At 38.3% G+C, this 26,236-nt stretch overlaps 1 protein-coding gene and 1 long non-coding RNA gene across 8 annotated transcripts in view; one reads left to right on the top strand and one right to left on the bottom strand.

Moving 5' to 3' along the window:
- The window catches only part of ADCY9 (adenylate cyclase 9), a 186,647-nt gene that overhangs the window by 9,057 nt on the left and 151,354 nt on the right, over positions 1 to 26,236 (bottom strand). The window lies entirely within an intron of this gene.
- Positions 2,057 to 4,195, top strand: LOC147009851 (uncharacterized). 2 transcript variants are annotated; one of them, XR_015052809.1, is made up of 5 exons: positions 2,060 to 2,781; positions 2,876 to 3,103; positions 3,197 to 3,355; positions 3,673 to 3,730; positions 4,026 to 4,195. It is a non-coding gene; the product is annotated as an uncharacterized LOC147009851 (long non-coding RNA). The 2 variants fall into 2 exon arrangements; XR_015052808.1 differs by having other exon boundaries at positions 2,057 to 3,103.

Raw genomic sequence — 26,236 nt, 5'->3', positions numbered from 1 at the left:
GACTCTGACATGCGAAGTTACAAAAATTTCCAATGATAACTGTGCTCTGCAGAGTGATCGATACGTGATTACAGACAAAAAAAAAACATACAAGCTGACTCACATATCTTGCAAAAACTTCGTTTTGGCAAGATAATAAAAACGAAAGGGCTTACCTTGGCAGGCTTTCTTGGAAGCGTTATGCAACTTCTTCGGCGACATGGCCAAATGTATGTGGACACCTGCTCGTCTGACATCTCATTCCAAAATCATGGGCATTAATAGGGAGTTGGTCCCCCCCCACCCCCCACCTTTGCTGCCAGAACAGCTTCCACTATTCGTGGAAGGTTTTCCACTACATGTTGGAACATTGCTGCGGGATTTGCTTCCATTCAGCCACAAAAGTATTCGTGATGACGGGCACTGATGTTGGGCAATTAGGTCTGGCTCGCAGTTGGTGTTCCAATTCATCCCAAAGGTGTTTGATAGGATTGAGGTCAGGGCTCTGTGCAAGCCAGTGAAGTTCTTCCACACCGATCTCGACAAACCATTTCTGTATGGACCTCGCTTTGTGCACAGGGACATTGTCATGTTGAAACAGGAAAGGGCCTTCCCCAAACTGTTACCACAAAGTTGGAAGCACAGAATCGTCTCGAATGTCATTGTATGCTGTAGCATCACTGGACATCAGGGGCCAAGCCCGAACCATGAAAAACAGCCCCAGACCATTATTCCTCCTCCACCAAATTTTACAATTGGCATTATGCATTCGAGCAGGTAGTGTTCTCCTGGCATCCGCCAAACCCATATTCGTCCGTCAGACTGCCAGATGGTGAAGCGTGATTCATCACTCCAGAGAAAGTGTTTCCACTGCTCCAGAGTCCAATGGCGGTGAGCTTTACACCACTCCCGCCGACGCTTGGCGTTGCGCATGGTGAACTTAGGCTTGTGTGCGACTGCTCGGCCCTGGAAATCCATTTCATGAAGCTCTCGATGAACAGTGCATGTGCTGATGTTGCTTCCAGAGTGAGTTTGGAACTCGGTAGTGAGTGTTGCAACCGACGAAAGACAATTTTTCTGCACTTCGCTGCTTCAGCACTCGGCGGTCCAGTTCTGTGAGCTGGTGTGGCCTTCCACTTCGCAGCCGAGCTGTTGTTGCTCCGAGACATTTCCACTTCACAATAACAGCACTTTCAGTTGACCGGAGAAGCTCAAGCAGTGCAGAAATTTGATGAACTAACTTGTTAGAAAGGTTGCATCCTATGACGGTGCCACGTTGAAAGTCACTGAGCGCTTCAGTCCGGCACATTCTACTGTCAATGTTTGTCTTTGTCGATGGAGATTGCATGGCTGTGTGTTTCATATTATACACCTCTCAGCAATGGATTTGGCTGAACCAAATCCACTAATTAGAAGGGATGTCCACATACTTTTGACGATGTAGTGTGTGTGTGTGTGTGTGTGTGTGTGTGTGTGTGTGTGTGTGTGTGTGTGTGTGTGTGTGTGTGTGTGTGTGTGTGTGTGTGTGTGTGTGTGTGTGTGTGTGTGTGTGTGTGTGTATTGGGTCGCCGAAATAGGTGACCCTTATTGTCAGTAATTCTGTCTGTTTGTTTGGATGTTTGTTCGTTTGTCATAAGCATAATTAGTAGTAAACGTGGGCGGCTTTTGACCAAACTCGGGTGGTAGGTACATCTTATGACCTCGTGCTTTGGAAATTGTGATGGTTGCTAAGGATGCTTTGGTTCCCAAGCAACAACCGAAAAACTTTCAAAATCGGTACCGTTCACACGAAATCAATTCCGAAAGCCATTATCCCACGTAGGGTTATGAAATTTGGCAAGAATGATCTACAGGTGATAGTAGGGTGAATATACTGGTTCTGGCTCACTTTTCCCCATGTAAATGAATGGGGGATTTTCAGCGATTCATATTTTTTTTTCCCCAAAAATAAACCCCCTTTTTATCCCAAGGTATATTTATTTGTCTCCACTTTTAACCTGGGGATACTTTTTTTTCAAATAATCCATGTAATAAGATAAAGATTTGTTAAAGGTGATTCAAAAGAAATATCTAAAACGTCTAAGCCTCGGGACACTCTTTATCAAATAACCGATGCATATTGTTTAGCTCACTCATTGAACCTATAAAGATTTGTTCATTCTCAAATTCCTTCAATAGTTTAATTTTCTTTGCACAATAATCCCCATCTAAAACAATGAAAAACAAAACATTTGAATCTTTATATTTTTTAAGATACCCCTTTTGTGCCATTACGAAATGATAAACTTCTCTTAATGATCTCATCTGGCCACCGCCCGAGTTGCAAATCATTTTTGTGTATAAACCACGCCATAAAAAAAGTTTTGTTTCAAATGTTTTCAGTTCATGCCGTGAAAATGAGGAAGTGTTTTTTTGACACGGTCGTGCTGTGAAAATGAGGAAGTGTTTTTGGACAGTCATGCTGTGAAAAAAACAGGAACTATTCTGTGAGACAAGGTCTCGTGTTTATATTTTATCTCAGAACACGAACTGAAAACATTTGAATCAAAACCATTTTAGGGTATTTTAAGTATGTTTTAAAAATGATTCATACAATTTGAGAATATATCTCCCAGTTATTTTCCAAGCTGTCTCTCCCGAAGCGTCATTTCCTGTGGCCACACCCAATGATTAAGCAATCTCCTCATCGTTGCTTTATAAGTGATTCGCCAGACAAAGTTTCTGCCAGACGGGATTTTCATTTTTACAACTGAGACATGAGCGATCTTTCTTCCACGAACAAAACAGCTCAACACAAAGTTGGTAAGCCTGTGTATAGGTTCCTCTTTGAACGATGAAGCAATTGATTATAAATTAAATCGTGATAATTCTGATATATATTTTTTTTTCTTGGCAGGTCCTTGGAAGAAGAGCAGTTTACATATCACGACGAGGTGCATGAAATTAATGCTCTTATTGAAGAGGTCAATCATCTTAGAAGAGAATTGAAAAACATTTTTAAAGACTGACACGACGTCTTATCACGGCCTCTGATCTTTTTGCCATCTTGTACCAATGGTAAAAAAAAAAACTGAGACATGGACTCACTCTCTTCCGATGAAGATAACAGCTCACTACAAAGTTGGTGAGTTTGTGTATGGTTTCCTCTTTGAACAATGAAGCAATTGATTATAAATTAAATCGTGATAATGCGAAAATATATATTTTTTCCTGGCAGGTCCTTGGAAGAAGTGGAGTTTACATATCACGATGAGGTGCATCAAATGAATGCTCTTATTGAAGAGGTCAATGATTTTAGAAGAGAATTGAAAAACATTTATAATGACTGGTACGAAGTCTTATCACGGCCTCTGATCTCGAATGAATTAAACCAATGGTGAGACACGTGTGTGTGTGTGTATATATATATGTGTGTGTGTGTGTGTGTGTGTATATATATATATATGTGTGTCTGTGTGTCTGTGTGTGTGTGTGTGTGTGTGTGTGTGTGTGTGTGTGTGTGCGTGCGTGCGTGCGTGCGTGCGTGCGTGCGTGCGTGCGTGTGTGTGTGTGTCTCTTTCCCTGTCTGTTTGTCTCTCTCTATCTCTCCCTGTCTGTCTCTTTGTATCTCTCTCTCTCTCTGTCTGTCTTTCTACCTACCTCTCTCTGTCTGTCTCTCCATCTATACCCTTGACTTATTATTTTTTTTTTCAGCTCGATCACACAACATCAGCTGTTGAAGCAATCTGGTACAACACATGATTTTCTGGAGGTAAATGTTTCTGAATTATTATTTAGTTATTTGTTTATTTATTCTTTTATTAATATCACTCTCTCTTTGGAATGTCGTCTTATGTTGGTTGCATCATTAGTTTGGACGCGGTTTTGCCAGTACACTGGAATTCATTTTATTGGCCTTGGAAGGATGACAGGCTGAGTCGGCCTCCTGGTGTGTTAATTCAGTGGTCAACGAGGCTTGAACTTAGAACCAACACCAGGCTTATTCATATTACCATGTAATTATCTTTATAAAACCTAATTATTATCCACTTTTTGTTTCAAAACAGAATATGGTGTCTGAGTTTCGAAATCACAAGACATCTGAAGAAGATTGCTGGGAAAGATTATACATTCTCGCAAATGAATATTTAATATTTGCAATTTTGATTAATTATATTTGTTTTGTTTACAATTACTTGATTTTAAATTTCAAAAAAAGGATTAAGACATGAAGGAAAGGGAGGGAGGGGTGGGGGGGTAGGGCGCTCCCAACGACCCATCACCCCTCATCCCACCCCTCCCCTCCCCTTGTGGGTGTGTGGGGAGGGGGGGGGGTGGGATGGGGGAGGTGGTGGGTCAAAGGGGGGGGCGCACAGGGGGGATTAGGGGGTGGGGCTTGTGTGGGAGGGGCTTGTGTGGGTGGGGTTTATGTGGGCGGGGCGTGTGTGGGCGGGGCGTGTGTGGGCGGGGCTTGTGGGAGGGCGTTTATGTGGGTGGAACCTGTGTGGGCGGGGCTTCGGTCGGAGGGGTTTATGTGGGTGGAGCTTGTGTGGACAGGGTTTATGTGGGCAGGGTTTATGTGGGTGGAGCTTGTGTGGGCAGGGTTTATGTGGATGAGGCTTATGTGGATGAGGTTTGTGTGGATAAATGGATGGGTGGAGAGATGGGTGGATGGGTGGATGGGTGGAGCTTGTGTGGATGGGTGGATAATTTTTTAATTAAATAAACATGTTGTGTGTGGGGAACTAATTAACTAATCACTAATTATGTGAATATGATGAATATGGGTGGAGCTTGTGAGGGGTTTGTGTGTGTGGAGTTTTTGTGGGGTGGATTTTTTGTGTGGAGCTTGTGAGGGGTTTGTGTGTGTGGAGTTTTTATGTGGGGTTTGTGTGGGGTTTGTGTGGAGTTTTTGTGTGGAGCTTGTGGGGGGTTTGTGTGGGGTTTGTGTGGGGTGGGGTTTGTGTGGAGCTTGTGTGGGGTGGGGTTTATGTGGGTGGGTTTTGTGTGGGCGGAGTCAAAAAGGGGCGGAGTCAAAAAAATTCAATTTATCTTTGTCTTTTGTAATTCCTGTGAATAAAATGAACCTAAAATCTCTTCCCCTTCCAAATCATATATCTTATAAGTCCAAGGAACCGTATCTATGACATCAACAATTTTAAAAAGTTATTTCGTCCATCGTTTAGTAAAACCCTTTTCAAAATGAGATTTCCACCTATATATTCTTACGATATCACCAACTTTGAACTTAGGTTTTCTGACATTAATCTCTTTTTCATATTTTAATTTTGTAAATGTTTCTGATGGTTTCATATTTGTTGACGTGTGAATCGTGTCATTATACTTATCCACAATATCCTGAATAAAAGATGACCATTGTTGTGAACCGAGTTGTGTGAATTTTTTATATAATCTCTCTTTTAAGGTACGATTAAAACGTTCAACAACAACTGCCTTCCCTTCATTAAAGGTACTGTATAATGTAATACTGTTATTTTTTAGAAGATTCATAAATGTCTTGTTATAAAACTCTCTACCCTCATCAGTCCACAATTTTTTAGGTTTTCTCTTACTTTTATTAAATATCTGTTGAAATGCTAACATAAGAGTATTACCTGTTTTGTTTTTTAATGGTACAACCCATGCGTATCTACTCCTCAAATCAATAATGGTTAAAGCATACTTGTACCCCTTATCATTATTGAGTTCAATCAAATCAGCAGACCAAATATAATCTACTTCCTTGGAATAAACTTTCCTTCTCTGAAACTTTGTGAATATTGGTTTATGCAATTCATCAGCTAATTGCTCTTCAGTCTTAATGACATCATTAGAGCCTATAAGTTTTTTGAATTTCCAAGTCCAAGTTTCAATTTAGCACTGATCATCTTCTTCACAATGAACCGATCAACTTTTTCTCTCAAGGTTGGATTTTGTATCAGAGACAAATTATACAACATTTCTCTATCGGCTTCATGCTTTTCTTCCAACGTTGTGGTATTCCCATAATCAATATTGTGTCTCATGCACACTTCATCAACTCTATTGATTGGTTTACTCCAGGATTTAGGATTGTCTGCCTCATCTAATCTTTTATCCAAGTTTGTGCCTGGACCACAGAAAGAATACCCTGGAAGATGTAATTCCCCTGGTATTCCAGTAGTTGTAAATTTACTTCCTGATAAAAACTTTTGTATATCTCCTCCTCGTTTGTGTTTGGAGATAAATTGATTTTTTTTTTGAACCACACACCGAACATATACCTTTTTGTATAACCCTGTTATTTTTATTTTTAATATATGAAATATTTTTAGTATTAGTTTTCTTTTTACATTTGAGACAATAACTCATTTATTTATGTGAAAAATTCCTGCAGAGTGCAAAAACCTTTTTAGTTTCCAACATGCACATTTGAATCTTAATTTTTAAAACATAAAGAATCTTTAGAAATGCCTTCACTCTCTCCTCCATTTATTTAAGAAAAAAAATGAAAAACTTGAATTAAAATGAATAGCTTGTCGATGTCAATATTCTTGCCGAAAGTATTGCAAATAGACTTGTCAATTCTTTGTTTTCCTCCTCGGTGGGTTGAGTTATTTTCTGTAATACCACCAATCTTTTTTTAATCTCACTGGTTTCCATATTTTGATATTTATTTTGTCTCGCTCTTTCCTCCCTCTCCTTCTCTCTCTTCTCTTTTTCCTCCTTCTCTTTCTTCTCTTTTTCCTCCTTCTCTCTCTTCTCCCTCTCCTCCTTCTCTCTCTTCTCCCTCTCCTCCTTCTCTCTCTTCTCTTTTTCCTCCTTCTCTCTCTTCTCCTTCTCTCTCTTCTCTTTTTCCTCCTTCTCTCTCTTCTCCTTTTTCTCCCTCTCCTCCTCTCTCTTCTCCTTTTCCTCCTCTTCCCTCTCTTCTTCAACTCCTTCCTCATCCCTTATTATCCTTGAATCGCTTACATCCCATAGAATATCATACATATATTCATCAGGATTTCTTGTTATTCCTGTATCCAAAATATTTTTTTTACAACAGGAAACCAATAAAATTTCTTTTGAATTTCTAAAAGAGCCTTACCTTTTCTTAACTTTATAATTTTTTCATTAATTAACATTTTCATTAAATCTAAAGTTGTCGGTTTATCAACATCAGCATAATGCCAATCTTTTATTGAAAATACCTCATTCTTATGTTGTAGAACATATTTATTAAAATACTGAATACCCTTTTCTTGAAGGTATGCTTGGACACAGAAATGATAATTTTCTTGAAGCATTCTTTCTAGCATTTATGTATTAGAAATATATGTTAGAATAATATTATGGCACGAAACACCTCCCCATCTTCCCATAGTTAAATCATTTTGTATTTCCTTACTTATTACATATAATCCTGCTTTTTTCTGTTTTCATGAGATAAACAAGGGCAAAACCATTATTATATTTACCCTTATTAAATTCTTTTATTTGTTGTTTACTAATCGTGGCCCCACAAAACTCATTCTCGATACCAAGTGGATAATATTCTTCCTTACGAGACTGATTTAATTGTTCCAGGTCTTCGAGGTTAATTTTAAATGACCAATTATACCCTAAATCATTCATATCATACCCCCATTGTTCTATTCTCATTCAAACGATACGCCCTTCTTTATAAAAATTTATTTTAATTTGAACTGTGAATTCTGTATGACCTGGAGATAATATCAACACTTCTGTATCTTTGGAATACACGGCCGTTTTATTTAAGGATATATATTGTGATAAATCGCTTAATCTCACCAAGTCATTCGCGTCAGTCGGGCTTGGATAATTTTTTAATTTATAAGCATTTTTCATGTTAATATTTTTGGTTATATTATATTTATGTCGTTCAGCCTGTGCCTTTGTGTAATAATTTGATAAATCAATATCCAGTTCTTGAGATACACCAAAGATAGAACCATCTTTACCAACATAAGTCATTTATATTAGATTAAAAATAATATCATAAAATTTTTTATTTTTGTTGAGTTGAAATAACACATATAGACATAATTGACCACAACACTTAGAATTTAATTCTTGGACTTGAAATGTTTGATAAACACCATTCTGTAAGAATTTTATGACTTCAACAGGTGGTGGAAGACCAAAACTATCAAAATAATATTTGTTTTGACGATTAAAAATACAAACCCAATGAGAACCGTTCCCATAATTATCTTCTAAGTTCATAATAATATTCTTTGTATGTTTTGGCACATTTGTTAATTCATCTCTCATACAAATAACCACATTATGAATTTTTAATTTCTTACAATATTTAACAAGTTGTAAATTTGATGTTGTATTCTTTCCAAATTCTTTAAACCACTCATCAATGCTCATTTATTTATTAGAAAGATATAATCCATTACCTCTTTTCGTTAATTTTACACCTGCTTGTGCTATAGAAGAAAGCATATCTCCAACTAACAATCTCGCTTTATCAGGCAGACCTTCAAGTTTTTCAGCAAAATCTACAATTACACCACTTCCACTAATTTGTTTCTCCAACTCTTTGTTATGTCTTTCCAATTCTTTTTGAGCCTAGAGTTGAGCCTTCCTTTCGTTGGCAGTTTTCACCGCTGTTGAAATACCACCCGTCAATGCTCCAACCGCACTTAAACCAGCAAATAAAGGAATTAGAAATGGGAGAAATCCTCCACTCGTCTCTCTTATTGAATATTTTTTCAACATTGGTTTTGTCATTTTAATTTTAAGTGAGCCAGTGTCATTCAAGATTTTAACCTGTTCTCTTGTGAGCAAAACATCAATTCTTACTGCTCCTTTTCTCTGAATTGTATTAACGTTAATCGTACAAGGCTTTTGATTTTGAACACAAGATGATAGTTTATGAAGATTGATTTGATTAACATATACCCCAGTTGGTACTTTGCCGCTCATTTATTTAACAAAAAATTATGTGAGACTAATCATCACACCATTATCTGTATTAATCTGCAATTCTGTTTCTTCCAAAAGCAAACAATATGTATCAACTTCTTCACTCTCTCCTCTTTCAATGTATAGGGAAGTATCCACTCGATTAGACTTTATAGTTTCCTTTTGAGCGCTCAGGTCAAACGCATAGATTGTATACAAACTTTTAAATGCTGTCATATCCAAAATAGGTTCTTTATTTCCATTACTTTCACACACCTTTTGGTAAGACTTGTATGCTTCAGCAAAATTATTTTTTTCCCAATTAATTTCCAATCTATCTCGTGGATAAAATGTTCCATCTAGAGAAACGCGAAGTTGTTTCACCTTAGCATTATCACTCAATGCATTATTCTTATCAGTCGCAGTATCACCATCTGGCTTTTTAAAAATGATCCACAGATATCGTGGCTTTCCTTCCAGAACACCCAAATTCCACGTGTAAGTAGTTTGGTTGAGTTTAACGTGTTGACATCTTCTTTTGAGGTATGATACACTGAGTGGTTTCTTTGAGTTAAGTCTTCGATTCAACATCTCTTCTGTTTTAAGATTAGGAGTATATTCACTGATATACCAACTCATCTCCTCAATTACAAATTTATTCTGATCACCAAAAGCATTACCAACACCAAAAAGCAATCGATTTTCATTATCATTCCTTTGTAGTTGAAATCTAATTTTAAGACCATACAGAACTTTATCATGATCACAAAATCCAAATATACCTTTAAGAGGAACTGCCACAGTAAAACTATTTTCTGCCTTTGTATCATCATTATACGCTCCTTTCCTTTGAGTATATCCAGGGTCTGTGTTTGTTCCCGTTGACATATCAGGAAAAAAACCTTCGACAGCCCCCTTTCCCATTCTATCACTGAATGTATAGAGTGTAAATTTCATCATTTCAGATACAGCAGAGACATAATCAACCGCTTCAACTTCTTGTGTTCCAATATACAAACGCACACTATCAAACATTTTCCAGAAGAAATCATTTACAAGTGCAGCGTTTGTGTTATTCCCAGCTTTAGTGAATTTAAATTTACACAACAAGAAACTCTCGGAGAGATTCAAATAGGTTTGTTGATTATTTATTTCAAAACTTTTTGTAACATTCGTATTCCAGTCTGTTCCAGTTATTGCATTTACCTTGAAGTAATCTTCTTTTTTAGTGGAGTTTGAGATAATAATAGTATCATCCAAATCATAGATACTGTTGTGGTTACCAAATTCACAAACCACCATTCAGGTCCCTTAGGTGAGATATCTCGGTAAGTATATGTGTAGTTAGGCCCAAACCCGTTGTCTAGAGGGAATAAATGTTATTCATGCGTGCTGCGACTCTTCAGGATAGCCGTTTTTCTTTTACTATCTTTATTTTGGACCAACCGCCATTGTTACCACCACCAACCACAACATCAACCACCCACCGCGGCGCCGCTTCACGTCACACCTCGCAACCGTCGCATCGCCACCGTTCTTGCGCCGCTTGTGGGTACCGGTGTTGGACTCGTGCAGGGCGCGCGCCGAACAGCGTGTACAAAACCACGGATTTTCAGCTCCAAAAACGGATCAAAAACGACACACGCCCACTTTTGTTCTGTCCAATCGGTGAGCGAGGGGCGATTTGGCCCCGCCTCCAGGGCGTTGGAGGGCGATCGCTATATGCAAATTTATGGATCAAAATGCATTCACGCCCACTTTTTCTCGGGCCAATGGGGAGCGAGGTGAAAGGTCGAAGGCAGGGGGTCAAAGGCGAAGCCACGGGGCTGATATAAGCGGCCGCGTTCGTCAGTCGAGGGAGTTAAGACTTCGCAGCCGGTGGAGTTGGGAAGAAGAAGCAAGAAGGAGTTGGTCGTCGTCGTCGTCGTGTGCGTTGGAGTCGGAGCGAAGAGGACGGAGCTGTGGAGAGGCGGCGAGGGCAGAGGAGGGGGTGCTCGCGTCAGTGCCGGGAGCTGCACACCAGGGAGGCCGACGGCGCGACCTGGTCGAGGTGGAGACGCTCGTCGCGGGACTCGAGGCAGAGTAGAAATCCTCCTTTCCCCCGAGCATCAGCAACCCCCTCCTGTTTCCCCCCGCGCTGAGATAGTGCGACCAAGGGGGCCCCTTTCCCACCCCCCACCAGACACTGTCCGCGAGGCCCGCGGAGTCGAGGCACCATCGCCGCTCTGCGTCTCATCACCAGACGGGTAGGCCCGACCCGGTCTCAGCCTCAGGCCCGCCTCATCCTTGAGGGTTCTCTTTTCTTTTTCTTGGTTTTGGGTATGTGTTGTCGGCGCCGTCTGTGAAGTAGAATTGTATAAGTGTTGCCGTGTGCTCGGTAGTCGGTATTAGCTCTGCATTGTGTCTTCGCTTTTACATTTGCTTTTTGTGTAAAATTGCATCGTGTTTCTCTTCTTTTCTATGTGCTTTTGGTGGAATTGAATATGTGTGCTTTCTGTTCATCGCGAATAAATGTGCTTTGTGTTGAACTGTTTCCCGCTTCGCTTCGTCATTTCTTTCATTGAATCCTCATCTTGCTTCACGTAAAGGGTTGGTAGTGGGCTGAATACGCCCGATAATTAATCGAACCGTCGAGGCCGACGATAACACCGCTCGGTTATCCCGATAGTACGGAACGGGTCGCTTAAGTGGCCCGTGTCCGAAGTCGACCTGCGGCGAGGTGCGATCGCCCGGTCTACCCTCCGTGTGGGTACTTAGGTAGGTCGAATTTGGCGAGCAACCCTATCCCACGCGGGGGCTGATTGGCTCGATCGCGGTGAGACCGAAAGGTCCACCCGTGACTGGTTCCCGGCGTTAGTCCGAGAGGGTCACGACTGGATTGTCCGTCCGGTGGGCGACGTGCCGCGATTCGAGTTACGTGGCCGTCAGCACGCCGGCGGGCGCGAATACCGTAACAATACTATCAATTGCTTCCATACTTGTATTTATTTATGAAAAAAAAGATGTTAAAACTTTTGAAACCCTGATCCAAGGATTTGAATTATTTTCTGTCGTTCTTGGGGGGACCACTGAGTTTTGCCTTTCTTAATTTCTTTTATTGCTTGTAATTTATGAGATTCCTTCTGAGCATCTTTTATGCTCTTTACAGCACCTGCTACATTTCCCACAGCAGAAGCAGTTGAACCAATTAGATCTTTATGTTTAAGAATAGTTGAACCAATACCCATTAGAGTATCAATTATCCCATCTCCTCTAAATTGATGTCCAACACCCCTTTGTCTCTTAGGTTTATAGTATCCTCTACCAAGATACATACCTTCACCCTTGTAGTATGGGGAAAGGAACATCCCATCCCCTGTAATTATTTTATATTTTCCCAACTCGTGTTTCCTCACAATAACCATCGTATTTATTTATTGGAAAACTTCACGTAGGTGAATTCTGATGGATATAACTTCTCCATTAAAAGAAATCATACGATTATCTTGGTCGGTTATCCTAAAATTTACTCTGTGTATGGTTTTTCCTGACACAGGGAGATAAACCAAATTTTTGGGTTCCATATTGAATTTATAACCAATTGGGGTTGAGTATGCGCTGAATGAAAATATTGCATTTGTTTTTTTCCATCATTATAAGCACCATCAATCAAATCACAGTGAATTAACACCGAATTTATTCCTGAGGATATTTGAATGACATTATCACTGTAAAACGTCCCATTAGTTTCAATCTTTTTTGAGGCGAAACCCAATAACTCTCTAAATGAATTATCAATTGTGAAATCAACCTTGTAGTTATTTTTAACTTTAATCGTTGATTTTGAAGTATGTTTTTGAATGTCTATAACAATATTTTTTGGTTCATCACCCTGTTCTTTCATAAGACGAGCAATTTTCGGAAGATATTTGAGAAATCTCATATGCTCCGGGTGAGACTGTTATCGTTTTGTATCCACTTCCGGGATTATAACTAAACTTGTCATTTTTATCAGTTATATTAAATAAGGTATTATAAGTTTCCATGGACAATAAAGATGCCTCATATTCTTTTGTTGGGTCAAGTTGTAGTGGGTATGGGAATGAAGATGTGTGGTCGCTTGTTGTGAAATTAAAACTCAGGATTGTGCTTCTCATCTTATTTAACATGAGATAAAATGTCTTTATATTGAGATTTATTAATTATTTTCATGTTCATCAACTGGTCTAAAATGGCTGATGCTTCATTAAAACAATTGTTATTTCCAGCCTTCTTACTACCTAACAACAATAACAGTCTATTAACTAATTGCGATGGGTCATTTGGAAGAAAACTAATACCTGAACCAAGGATATAATACTTAAAGCCTGAATAATGTGTTTCTCCTTCTCATTTTTCCTACTTTTACTAGAAATACTAACCCTATAATTTAGAGTGTTCAGCAGATCAATATATACTCTATCATCATTATTTTTCATATCCAATGGTTTATCAATATACTTTGATTCATCCCTCACAGTTGAACCTTGTCTTCCATCTTTTGTGAGAAGAAACATTAATCTCGGAGTTAGTTTAACAGGAGGTTGAGCAGAACCGAAGAACCTTAATTCATCATTAAATATCAATACCTTTTCTTGAACAAGATGAAATATTGCTGGTTGTTCTGTTGGAATGAGTCCTGCTTTGGTTTTTGAATCCGCTGAATATTCATTGTTTTGAAGAGCATTCACAATATAATCAGGGGGTTGATTAATCTCTTCCAGTTGTTGAAATAAACCTTCATCATCATATACCTTTAATTCTCCTAAATGCTCTAATTCTTCCTCCATCATTTGATCAAAATCTTTTAACATTTGAAGTTTTTTCGGAGTATATTCTACTGTGGGAACTGTGGAAACATCTTTCATTTTTTCTTGGGAAGTTTTTAAAAGTGGTTTAAAAAATTTCTCTTGTTTTCTTTCAAATGCTTCTTTGCCCGTTAGTTTCTGTCTGCGTTTCTTCTTTATGTCTTCCTGCTGTTTTACAACTTTTGAAACCAACTCTTGATGTTCCTTAAATCTTCTTGCTATTTCTTTTGCATCCATTTATTTATTGTAAAATATCATTTAATGAATTGTAAAGATCAACAGGGAAATTTTCCTTTTCTGCATCATTCAAGTAGATGTGTTCAAATAAATCCTTTTCTTTAAATATTTCATCAAATTCTTTATTAACATTAATGCGAGTTGTAATTTCTTCTTCACTAATACTTGCATCTCTGCTTTTCATACGTTTGCGTTGAGTTTCTTCATCAACATCAAAACCGAATGATAAAATCTTCACTCCGCTCAGATGTTTAATAATTTGTCTCGTTCCTTCTGGATTCGTTTCTAATATCCCAAGACCACCAGATTTTAGTTTCCTTAACTCACTCTTACAATGTGAATATTTTGTTGTACCAAGAGAAACCTCCTCAAATATTTGACCTTCATTCCTCAATCGCATATGTTCCTCCACTGAAATATAGTGATAATCTTCACCTTTTACTTCTCCAGGTCTTATTGCTCTAGTTGTTGTTGATACAATGCGTATCATGGGGTGTTTTTTTAAGTAAATTTACAATATTCTCATTTGTACTACACAAGAACCTTGATTTATGAAAGTTTTTTCCAGAAGCAGATTTACCCACAAGATTTACAATCATAGTTGTCATTTATATATGTAATTGTTTGTAAAACAAAAAATATATCCCTTAATATCTCATCTTGTTTCACAACAATATATTTATATTTTTCAGTCGTGTGCTTCATGTAATCCTCAAATTTCTTTTTACTACATAATGTAGAACAATTATCTCTCCAAAAATTATTGATATCTATTGAATTTAACTTGAATAAAATAAAAGTATTAGCATTGTTTCTGATGGAACGACGAGGAAGTTGAAAGTACGATTGACTAAGATAAATACAATTACAAGAAGAATGTCTCCCTCTTGTGTAGCAGCTGTCCATTACCGTTTGGTTTCTCTCATTAACACAATCATCAAAGATAACGAGGTTCTTTTTTGATTTATCCAAATCTTGGGGAGACGGTATATCATCCGTATTATCACTAAGAATACAAGTTATAGGATTTGATTTATTTTTACATCTCTGTGTATCACAAAATAGTTGAATTATATCTTCAATGTTATAATCATTTAGGTCTTTTTGACGTTTAAATAAACCGATTATATCTTCTTTTTGAAGACCAGCATTAAAACCTTGTGAGAGTCGTTGATACTCTGGTTGAAAACTCGACTTTGTGAAAATTATTAAATTATCATAATCTAAAAAGTTGGGAGTGAGGAGCACCTTTAAAAGTAAGGTTTTTCCACATCCACTTGAACCAACTATGAGACATCTTAATGAATTTGGGAGATTTTTGTGGTTGTTAAATTTTATCTTATTTTCCCAAATGGGTAAAAAATCATTCATTTATATATTTGGAAAACAGGTTATTTAATTTATTATTGGCTTTTTTAGAAACTCTATATTTTATCCTAAGTTCAGGTTTAATTTCAAGATAATCCATTATTTTATTTATACAATATCTTGTGTTGATATTTCCCTGAAAATTACATCCATGAATAATATATAACAACAATCCTTTGAACATTTCTCTTATACGTTCAGTTTCTTCCCTTGTAAGGAAAGGTGTGTTATCACCCTCATACTTTACATTCATTTCTCTAATCAATCTTGTAAAGTAATTCATTTTTGGTGTAAATCTAAAAGAATTATTTTCCTTTTTATATTTTTTATTATCATTAATTAGAAGATAATCACAGAATATACATTGTTTATAGGCTTTTGACTCTGTGTTTAATCCCCGTCTTTCACACGCAGGACAATTCTCAAATTTGTCATATGGAGAATCAGGAAGTCTGGCATATTTATAAAGTAAAACTTTACTTAAACTGAAATTCATCTATACTTTCAGTTGTATATTGACTCATATTTAATAATATTACCATCGATATCAATATACTTTTTTTCATTACCAGATTCAACGACAACATTTTTTATATTAAAGGTAATTTTAAAATGATCGTTAACTACTATTGAACGAAATGTCATTTCACCTGATATATTAACATCCTTTATTTCATCAGGATTTACATCTTTAGGGTTGTTGAAAAAAATACAAATTTCTCCTTGCATATTACAGATGGTCTTATCTTTTCTTTCTAAAGCTTCATCCATAAGGTTTTTGTTTTTTGATACTTTTTCTTGTTTCATTGCTTTTTCTAGTTTTGAATATATTACCAGAAGGAGAGGAGAAACTTTTGTTAGAGATACTTTAATTGATGTTCTACCAGGTATACTAAAAGCCCTTCCACTGAAGGAAATTGAAGAACTCATATTATTTACCATAATTGTTTTTATCCAATAGTTGTTATATTTATCTTTGTTCAATTTTACATCCTTGACATTTCTCAGTATCTTTAACAAATGAAGAGATTGATTGAAACTTGTCTTTTGTGTCTTGAAACATTGTATTTATTAAGTGAAAAAGTTTGAGGATAAAATGGTTTTAAGCACAGATTCACCTGTAAAATAAACGAAATTTTCATCAAGAAAATTTTAGTTTAAGCAAAGATTTATTATATAAATATGGTGAATACAACATACTGCGATGTTTGTAATCACAAATATAAACATTATAGAAAACACCTCCGAACCAACAAACACACATTTAATCTATTTCATAAAATATCTCCTCTTGAGTTGGAAAGAAAACATTGTGATATCTGCTCAAAGGATGTTTTGAAGAGTAGTTATAATAGACGTCTTCAATCACAAAAACACAAGAAAAATGAGTTTAAAGTAAAGGGAGACTATTATATTGAAAACACTGATGGGGCATTTAAAGGGCATATAAAAATAAGGATTTTTCAATTTGGAGAACCCGGTCCATCATCAATAGCTGAATCAATTGAAATAGTGAAACCTGATGTTGAAAAAGTTATTAAAAAGACATTAAAAGAAATGAAAACTTTAAAGTTTTATATGGGAGTGAAAATGAATATGAAAAGACAAGATGAAGAACAAACTCCTTATATGAGAACAGATCTTCATTTTATAACATCATTTCAAGATTTTTTGAATAGTGGGGTTTATGAAGAACTATCAAAACAAGAGGAGGATGTTGATAATACAGTGGTAGGAAGTGGATTCAATATTAAAAAAATCATCTTTTTAGATATACACATTCTAAAATCAAACCCTCTTAAAGCTTCTTCTTATATTGAATTACCAAAAGAAATAAAACTAAGGAAGGCAGTTGTTAATATTAAGAACAATGATAATAAATGTTTTCTCTGGTCTGTTCTTGCTCACCTTCATCCACCAAAATGTAATTCAGAAAGAGTAAAACAATATATGAAATATGAGAATACCTTGGACATTAAAGATTTTAAATTCCCAATGCCACTAACAGATATTCCTAAATTTGAGAAAAAGAATAATCTTTCTATTAATGTATATGGATTAACGGATACAAACAAAGTTCAAATATTAAAAATTTCAAACAACTATAAAAATGAAGAAACACACATTGATCTTTTATATTTTAGTGTTGGAAATAATTCACATTACACATACATCAATAATTTATCAGGATTAATCTCTTCTCAGGTATTCAGAACAGCAAACAAAATATATCCTTTTAAGCGATGTCTTAATTCATTTCATACAAAAGAACGATTGGAACAACATTCAAAATATTGTAGTAATCATAAATCAGCTGTAATTACAATGCCTAAACCTGGTGAAAAGATTTCTTTTGAAGATTATAATAAATCTATCATGCACCCATTTGTGATATACGCTGATTTTGAGTGTATCCTTAAAAAGATAAATACTGCTTCTCCTAATCCAAAAGAATCATATACAAATAAATATCAAAAACATATTCCTTGTGGTTTCTGTTATTATATCAAATCATCTGTTGGAGAAAAGTATAACAAACTTGAATATCATAGTGGAAAAAAAGCTTCACAAGAGTTTGTAAAACGATTCGAAAAGCATTGTATAAGACTCACTAAATTAATGAAAGAAACAAATGAACCGATGAAATTAACCAAAGAAGAAAAATTAGAATTTAGAAAGAACAATATCTGTCATATTTGTGAGGGGGAAATTAAGGAGTCTAAAGTTAGGGATCATTGTCATCTTACTGGTAAATATAGAGGTCCCGCTCATTCCTGTTGTAATCTTAATGATAAATTACCTTCTTTTATTCCAGTTTTCTTCACAACAGCGCCAACTATGATACACATCTACTTATAAATGAACTTTCAAAAACACCAGGGAATATTTCTGCCATAACAAACACAAGTCAAAAGTATATTTCATTTACAAAAATGATATTCACAAAACCTTTACCTCGTATTAGGTTTCTAGATTCTTACAAGTTTATGGGAACACCACTAGCCTACCTCGCATCAAATCTAAGCTCCACGGACTCTTTTCCAAATCTTAATTCATTCTTTCCAAAAGAGGAAATTCTCACTAAAGAGGAAATTCAGATTAAAGAGAGAATTCAAAGTAAAGAGGAAACTCTAATTAATGAGGAAATTAATGAAGAAATTCTAACTGAAGATGAAATTCTAATTATAAAGAAAATTCGAACAATGAATGAAATTCTAACTTAAGAGGAAATTCTGATTAAAGATGAAATTCTGATTAAAGAAGGAATTCTCACGAGAGAGGAAATTCAAACAAGGAATGAAATTCAAAGTAAAGAGAAAATTCTTACAAGTAAGGGAATTTATCCTTATGATTATATGGATTCATTTATGAGATTTAAAGAAACACAACTTCCTTCAAAAGAAAGTTTCTATAATAACCTTTATGAAGAAGAGATAAGTGATAAGGAATATAAACACGCACAAGAAATATGGAAAATATTTAAGATAAAGAACCTTGGAGAATATCATGATTTATATCTAAAAACAGATGTTTTATTGTTCGCTGATGTGTTTGAAGCTTTTAGATCACTCTGTCATAATAAAAATTGTTATGGATTAGATCCTGCCCACTATTTCACAGCTCCTGGTTTAGCTTGGAGTGCAATGTTGAAAATGACAAAACAAGAGATAGATTTAATCAGTGATGTTGATATGCTTTGATGATTGAGAAATCCAAGAGAGGTGGAATATCACAAGTATGTTCAAAAAGATATGCTAAAGCAAATAATAAATATCTTCCAAATTATGATAGTGAAAAAGATAGTAATTATTTGATGTATTTTGATGCTAATAATTTGTCTGGATGGGCAATGTCTCAATCTCTGCCTTATGGTAAATTACAGTGGGTGGAAGAAATGGATTATGAAAAGGCTTTGATGAATATTGTTATTTCTTCTCAAGAGGAATTGAATGACGAAGAAGAAGGTTATTATTTTGAAGTTGATTTGAGGTACCCGAGTGATCTTCATAATAAGCATAAAGACCTTCCTTTTGCATGTGAGAAAGAAACCCCAAAGAAAGAATGGTTCAGTGATTATCATAAAAGTTTTAATATTAAAGGCAAATCAACAGAAAAGTTATTAACAACATTGTATGATAAAGAGGGATATGTTTTGCATCAGAGAAGCTTAAAACAGTTTTTGAGAGAAGGATTGAGAGTAGCTAAAATTCATAGAGTTATAAAATTTAAACAAAGTCCTTGGGTGAAAAAGTATATTCAATTCAATACAGATATGAGAGCAAATACAAAAGTAAAATTTGAAGGGGACTTTTATAAATTAATGAATAATGCTGTATGAAAATGAATGAAAAGGTTATTGGTAAGTTTAAGGATGAGTTGGGTGGAAAAGTAATGAGTGAGTTTATTGGATTGAGAGCAAAGGCATATGCTTCTAAGTATGGTGATCAGATTGATAAGAGGTTAAAGGGAATAAAGAAATATGTAATAAAGAAATCAATAACTTTTAAAAATTATTATAATTGGTTGATGAATAAGAAAGAAGAATATAGGAAAATGAATATAATAAGAAGTTATAAACATAACATATATAGTGAAGAAGTAAATAAAAAGGCATTAGGAGCCTTTGATGATAAGAGATTTATTTTAGATAATGGAATAGATTGTGTTCCATATGGATATTGTATGATAGAGTGAATAGAATAGATTGTGTTTTAACGATGGGAAGATGGGTTAGGGTTTTTTAAGGGCTTTTTTTTTTTTACACACCACCGCCGCGTTTTTTTGCAATATATAAATGGTCAAACCAAGTATTAATCAAACTAAAGAGTGGAGAAAATCTCAGTCTTGGTATATAAATGGAAAACATAATGAATGTGAAAAATATCAAATAAGTCTTATTGAAAAAATAACTAAAACAAAGGTAAATAAAACAAATAAGCGAATCAATTTAAAAAGTAGTAAGTTAGAGGATGTAAAGAAAAAAATGAATATCCTTGAATGGACTGAAAACTTTGATGGTTATCAATTGAACAATGAAAAAACAATTTACTATAATCTGAAAATGATATGTGGCTCAGGAGGTGGTCAAACAAGAGCATTAAGAGAAGTTTATCATTTCGTAATGGCACAAAAGGGGTATCTTAAAAAATATAAAGATTCAAATGTTTTGTTTTTCAATATTTTAGATGGGGATTATTGCGCAAAGAAAATTAAACTATTGAAGGAATTTGAGAATGAACAAATCTTTATAGGTTCAATGAGTGAGCTAAACAATATGCATCGGTTATTTGATAAAGAGTGTCCCGAGGCTTAGACGTTTTAGATATTTCTTTCGAATCACCTTTAACAAATCTTTATCTTATTACATGGATTATTTGAAAAAAAAGTATCCCCAGGTTAAAAGGGGAGACAAATAAATATACCTTGGGATAAAAAGGGGGTTTATTTTTGGGGAAAAAAAAATATGAATCGCTGAAAATCCCCCATTCATTTACATGGGGAAAAGTGAGCCAGAACCAGTATATTCACCCTACTGGTGATGCTCTATCAAATATATTTCGGTTTTTGTGATATATGGAATACTTTACCCGCAGCGCCCCCGACAATTAGGGTATGCGCGAAAATTGGCGAAAATTGAAGGCCCCCTTGCGACCAGGTGAGTGCATCGAAACGAATGAAACTTTGCAGGTTCATGGTACTCAATGAGTACTAAACTTTGCCTCAGGACATATTGACCGATTTCGCTTAGGTCAGGGGTCAAATGTCAATTCGTGCAAAAATCGATAATATGCGAGAGCTGGAGGTGCCTTCGCGCCAAATGCTACTCCTCCTAGGGTTATGGTCGGATGGTCATGAAAATTCACACTAATCGTCTGGATTACATTGTGCACAAAGGATCGAGCCGGATTTTCAATTTAGATCTTTGTTCACCCACAGCACCCCCTCAAACTTTGGGGATTTCCGATTTCAAACTGCATTTTCTGTACTTGTCATTCAAATGGAGACCGAGTAGTTATCAGTAGATGGAACTGGATGGGATTTGATATGCATAATCTTAAGGTGATTCCCTATCCGCTATATGACATCCATTTTGCTCTATATCTTATAGTTTCCATGCTTGGCGATCCATCGCCGCCTACCGGCTTGTATACGTGTGTGTGTGTGTGTTTGTGTGTGTGTGTGTACACACACACACACACACACACACACACACACACACACACACACACACGGCCAAAAATATTGGCACTATTGCACTTTTTGAAATAATGCACCATTTCTTCCAGTTGAAATTAAAAAGTCTTTTGGTATCCACATATGTATTTCCTTGGTTTGCTGTGGAACAAAACAAAAAAAGCTGAGAAAAGTACTAAATCTTAGATTATTCCAAACAGAAATCCTAAAATGGCCCGGACAATATTATTGGCACCTTTTAGAAGTTGTTCGAAATAATTAGATTTCAAACAGGCGATTCTCCTTTATTTTGGAATTGAACTCACGTGTGGTGAGTTTCAGGTGCCTGCAATATAAAAATCACTCATTGAACCAGTTTGAATAGAGAAAAGGAGTCATTCTGATGTTTTTTTTTATCACTGTGTGTACCACATTGAGTGTGGAGAAAAGAAAGAAAACCATATAATTGTCTGAGGAGGTCAGACACAAGATTGTAGCCAAGCATGGACAATCTCAAGACTACAAGTCCATCTCCAGAGACATTGATGTTCCTGTGTCCACCGTACACAATGTTATCAGGAAGTTTAAGGCCCATGGCACTGTAGCCAACCTCCCTGGATGCGGCCGTAAGAGAAAACTTGATCGAAGATTGCAGCGAAGGAGTGTTCGAATGGTGGAGAAAGCACCTCGATCAACTGCCAAACAGATTCAAGCTGACCTTCAAACACGTAATTAAAACACCCCTTTTGAAGATAATTAATGGCCTTATTTAATTATATCCTTTATCAGGCGCCATCCTCAGCTACCTCATTCTCTGGGGTCTTAAGTCGTACACTGGGTTACCTCAAAGGGCGGAGGAGCTCCTTGTGAGCCAACGGCCATCCATATCTAGTGCCCAACTGTGTCTGCGGACGTCCTCCTGCAGTTGGGTTACTTCTTATTAGGAGGTTGGTGGCAGGATTTGCACTCCAGCCACCGTAAAACGCTTCATTCCGCAAAACGCAAAAACGCAAAAAAATCTGAAAACCCACTCCGTGGGAGTACCTCCTGTGCAGCTTCCCTTCGCAGGGCAGCTCACCGGATGATGGGATTGGGGCAAAGCCTTCGGGACCCCCAATCTTTGATAGGAGGGAAACCACGGGGTAACATCCCTGGGTCAGATTGCGGGAGAGTGTGTCGGAGTGGTGCTGAGGTGTCGTCCACCAGACGGCGGTCTCCTTGGGTTAACCTGATGCGGTCCCTTCGGGTGGGTGCCTGGAATGTCCTATCCCTAAGAGAGGATGATCACCTGTCTCTGTTATCATCTGAGCTCAAACGTTTGGACATCGGGATTGAAGCTCTCTCTGAGGTTCGGAGACCGGATTGCGGCGAGATAATGGTGGGTGGTTACACCTACTATTTATTGGTCTGGTCGCTCTGATGGTTACCATACCCAAGGAGTTGCTGTAGCTGTGTCCAATAAGCTGACCCCAATGATAATTGAGGTAACACCGGTCAACGAGCGTATTATGAGATTAAGGATTCGTCACTCCTTAGGTGTCATTTCCCTGGTCTCTATTTATGCTCCGACTGAGGCGAGTGATCTTACCGTGAAGGACACATTCTACGCCACACTCGAGTCTGTGGTTGATCAGTGCCCCAGACGAGATACACTTCTAGTCTTGGGGGATTTCAATGCATCGACTGGAACTGATAGGGATGGTTATGAGGTGTGTGTTGGTCCCCATGGGTCAGGAACTATGAACCAGAATAGCACTAAGTTCCTTGACTTTGCAAGAAGTCATGGACTTAGGGTGGCTGGTTCATGGTTTCAGCGCCCGCAAGCTCATCGCTGGACTTGGTATTCCAACGCTGGCGGTGTGGCAAAGGAGATTGACCATGTCCTCATTGACGGTCGTTGGAGGATGATCCAGAACTGCAGGGTCTACCGGAGTGCTCAGTTCCTCAATACTGACCACAGGCTTGTTGTAGCAACTCTAAAGCTGCACCTTAAATCCTGGAGAATGGTACCATCCCAGCCTAGGCTGGATGTTGCCAAGCTCAGGGATGAGAGAGTAGCTGAGGAGTTTGCGAACAGGCTGAGTGGACACTTGGGGGTCTGGGTGCTTTGGGGGGTCCTGAAGAGTTGTGGAGCACCTTCAAGACCACCGTCCTTGATGTTGCCGGTGGATGCCTTGGAGTTCACCGCAGGGCAAAGAAGAATTTTGTCTCTCAAGGGACACTGGATACCATTGACCAGAGTCGCAGGGCCAGGCTGAATGGCAGAGCTGAGCTGTTCAGGGAGCTGAGGCGTAAAACTGTACGTGCACTGAGGGTGGACAAGGAGGCCTATGTGCGAGGAATCTGTGAGGGGTAGAGCATCACCTGTGGACAGGTGATTCTCGTCCCGCTTACAGGGGAATTCGCGCATTACGTTCATCCAAGCCCATCCCTCGGAGCACTGCAGTTCGAGCAGAGAGTGGTAGGCTCTTGACAGAGGAGTCTGAAGTGAAGGCCCGCTGGGCCGGTTACTTTGAGCGGTTGTACCAGGCTGATCCCCCAGCTGTCGAGTTGGACGTCAAGGGTGTTACAATCCCTGTTGCTGACCCTCGAATCAACTGTGGTCCACCATCGCTTGTGGAAACACGGGCTGCGGTGAACCAGTTGAAACGGGGCAAAGCTCCAGGGATCTGTGGCATCCATGCCGAACTTCTCAAGGCTGGTGGAAATGCTGCACTCGCGTCGTTGCATGCAGTTTTGTGCTCTGCCTGGAACACAGGCATCATCCCAACTGACTGGAAGAGGGGCCTTGTTGTCCCTCTCTGGAAAGGGAAGGGTGATCGCCAAGACTGCAACAACTACCGAGGGGTGACGCTGCTCTCAGTGCCGGGCAAGGTCTTTGCTCGGATAATTCTTGATAGGGTTCGCCACCATCTGCTTGAGCACCAGCGTCCAGAGCAGTCAGGCTTTACACCAAAGAGGTCAACGATTGACCGTATCCTTGCACTTCGTGTCCTCACCGAACGCAGACGAGAGTTTCGGCAGGGGCTGCTTGCAGCCTATGTTGATCTCTGTAAAGCGTTCGATTCAGTGAATCGGGATATCCTCTGGAGGATTCTTGGTCTTCGTGGGGTGCCACCAAAACTGATCGATCTGATGTCTGAACTCTACTCTGGTACTGAGAGTGCTGTGAAGTGTGGTGGTACCATCTCTGACTTATTTCCAGTTGTTACTGGAGTTCGTCAGGGGTGTGTACTTGCCCCCACACTTTTCAGCACTTGTATGGACTGGATTTTTGGGAGGATGTCGGAGAGATCAAGTTGCGGTGCATCGTTTGGCAATGTCAAGATCTCGGACCTTGATTTTGCAGATGATGCAGTCATCTTTGCGGAGACTTTAGACATCCTCTTGGGGGCCCTCGAGGTGCTGAATGAGGAGTCGGAGCCGTTGGGATTACGGATTTCTTGGGTCAAAACAAAGATCCAGGCTTTCGGTGACATCTTGGATGCTGCTGTCCTGTCTGTGTCTGTTTGTGGTGAGGATGTTGAGGTCGTGGATAGATTCACTTACCTTGGCAGTGATATTCATGTCTCCGCAGGTTGTGAGCCGGAGGTCAATAGACGTCTGGGTCGGGCCTGGGGAGTCATGGATTCACTGGATCATGGGGTGTGGCGCTGCCGGTACCTGTGCGGGAGGACGAAAGTCCGAGTCTTCAGGTCCTTGGTACTTCCAGTCTTGCTCTATGGGTGCGAGACTTGGACTTTGACCAAGGATCTGAGACGGAGACTTAATTCCTTTGGTACCAGGTCTCTTCGGAGAATCCTTGGCTATCGCTGGTCGGATTTTGTGTCCAACGAGCGGTTGCTGAGAGAGACTCGGATGAGATTTGTTACCTGCATAGTCCGTGAGCGTCAGCTGCGGCTGTATGGACATGTGGTTCGTTTTCCTGACGCTGATCCTGCTCACCAGATTCTCTCAGCGAGGGAGTCTCATGAGTGGAGGAGGCCAGTGGGCCGACCACGTGCCTCATGGTTGCAGCAGGTTGACCATCATCTCAAGGAGATGGGGATGGGCCTGGCATCTGCCTGGGGGATGGCCAGACGGAGGCCCCTGGAGTACCGGCGGAAAGTGGACGCAGCGACGCGCTGTTCTGGCACATGCTCCCATACCTGACCTGGGTTACCTCGCTGGGGTCTGAAGACACCATATTTTTTGGTCTGCTCAACCATGCCTTGACTTGGAATAGGCCGCAACGATTTCTTCATGATAAAGTTTTTTTTCTCTCACTTTCCTTACTCATATTATCGAATGCCTGTTCATTATAGTGAAGAAATGCAAAATGCATCACTTTTCTAAGTGCTACAGTTTTCAAATTAGGAACTTGGAGTGATTTCATGCATTAAAGGATGCAATTTTCCACGATCTACTCTCACGGACTGATTAAAGTATGTCATCAAAATATGATTTTGGCTTTGAGGATTGGATATCGTCCGAGCTAAATAAGTGTCGAAATCTGGAGTGAAATCTGATAATTTAAAGAAATAACGAGTCTTATAACTTAGCCTATGTACCTATTTCCTTTAAGCAAGCAAGGCTATGTTCCCTCCTGCTCCATACATACACAAGAAAATGTGGAATTTCCAAAGCATTAAAACTGATCTTTTTCTATTGTTTGGAGAATTATATTGAGTGAACAAAAGATTTCAGAATGTGCCAAAATTAAACAGCTTCATTGAGCTATATGATTTAATGCATTCACCGCTTCACCTCACACCCTGTCCCCCAGAGAGACTGCT

This window comes from Eptatretus burgeri, chromosome 17 (assembly GCF_056783735.1).
Source record: "Eptatretus burgeri isolate ZD-2024b chromosome 17, Ebu_testis_v1, whole genome shotgun sequence".
NCBI lineage: Eukaryota > Metazoa > Chordata > Myxini > Myxiniformes > Myxinidae > Eptatretus > Eptatretus burgeri.
Note: the sequence above shows the minus strand (reverse complement) of the source record. Positions and strands in the feature narration are given on the sequence as shown.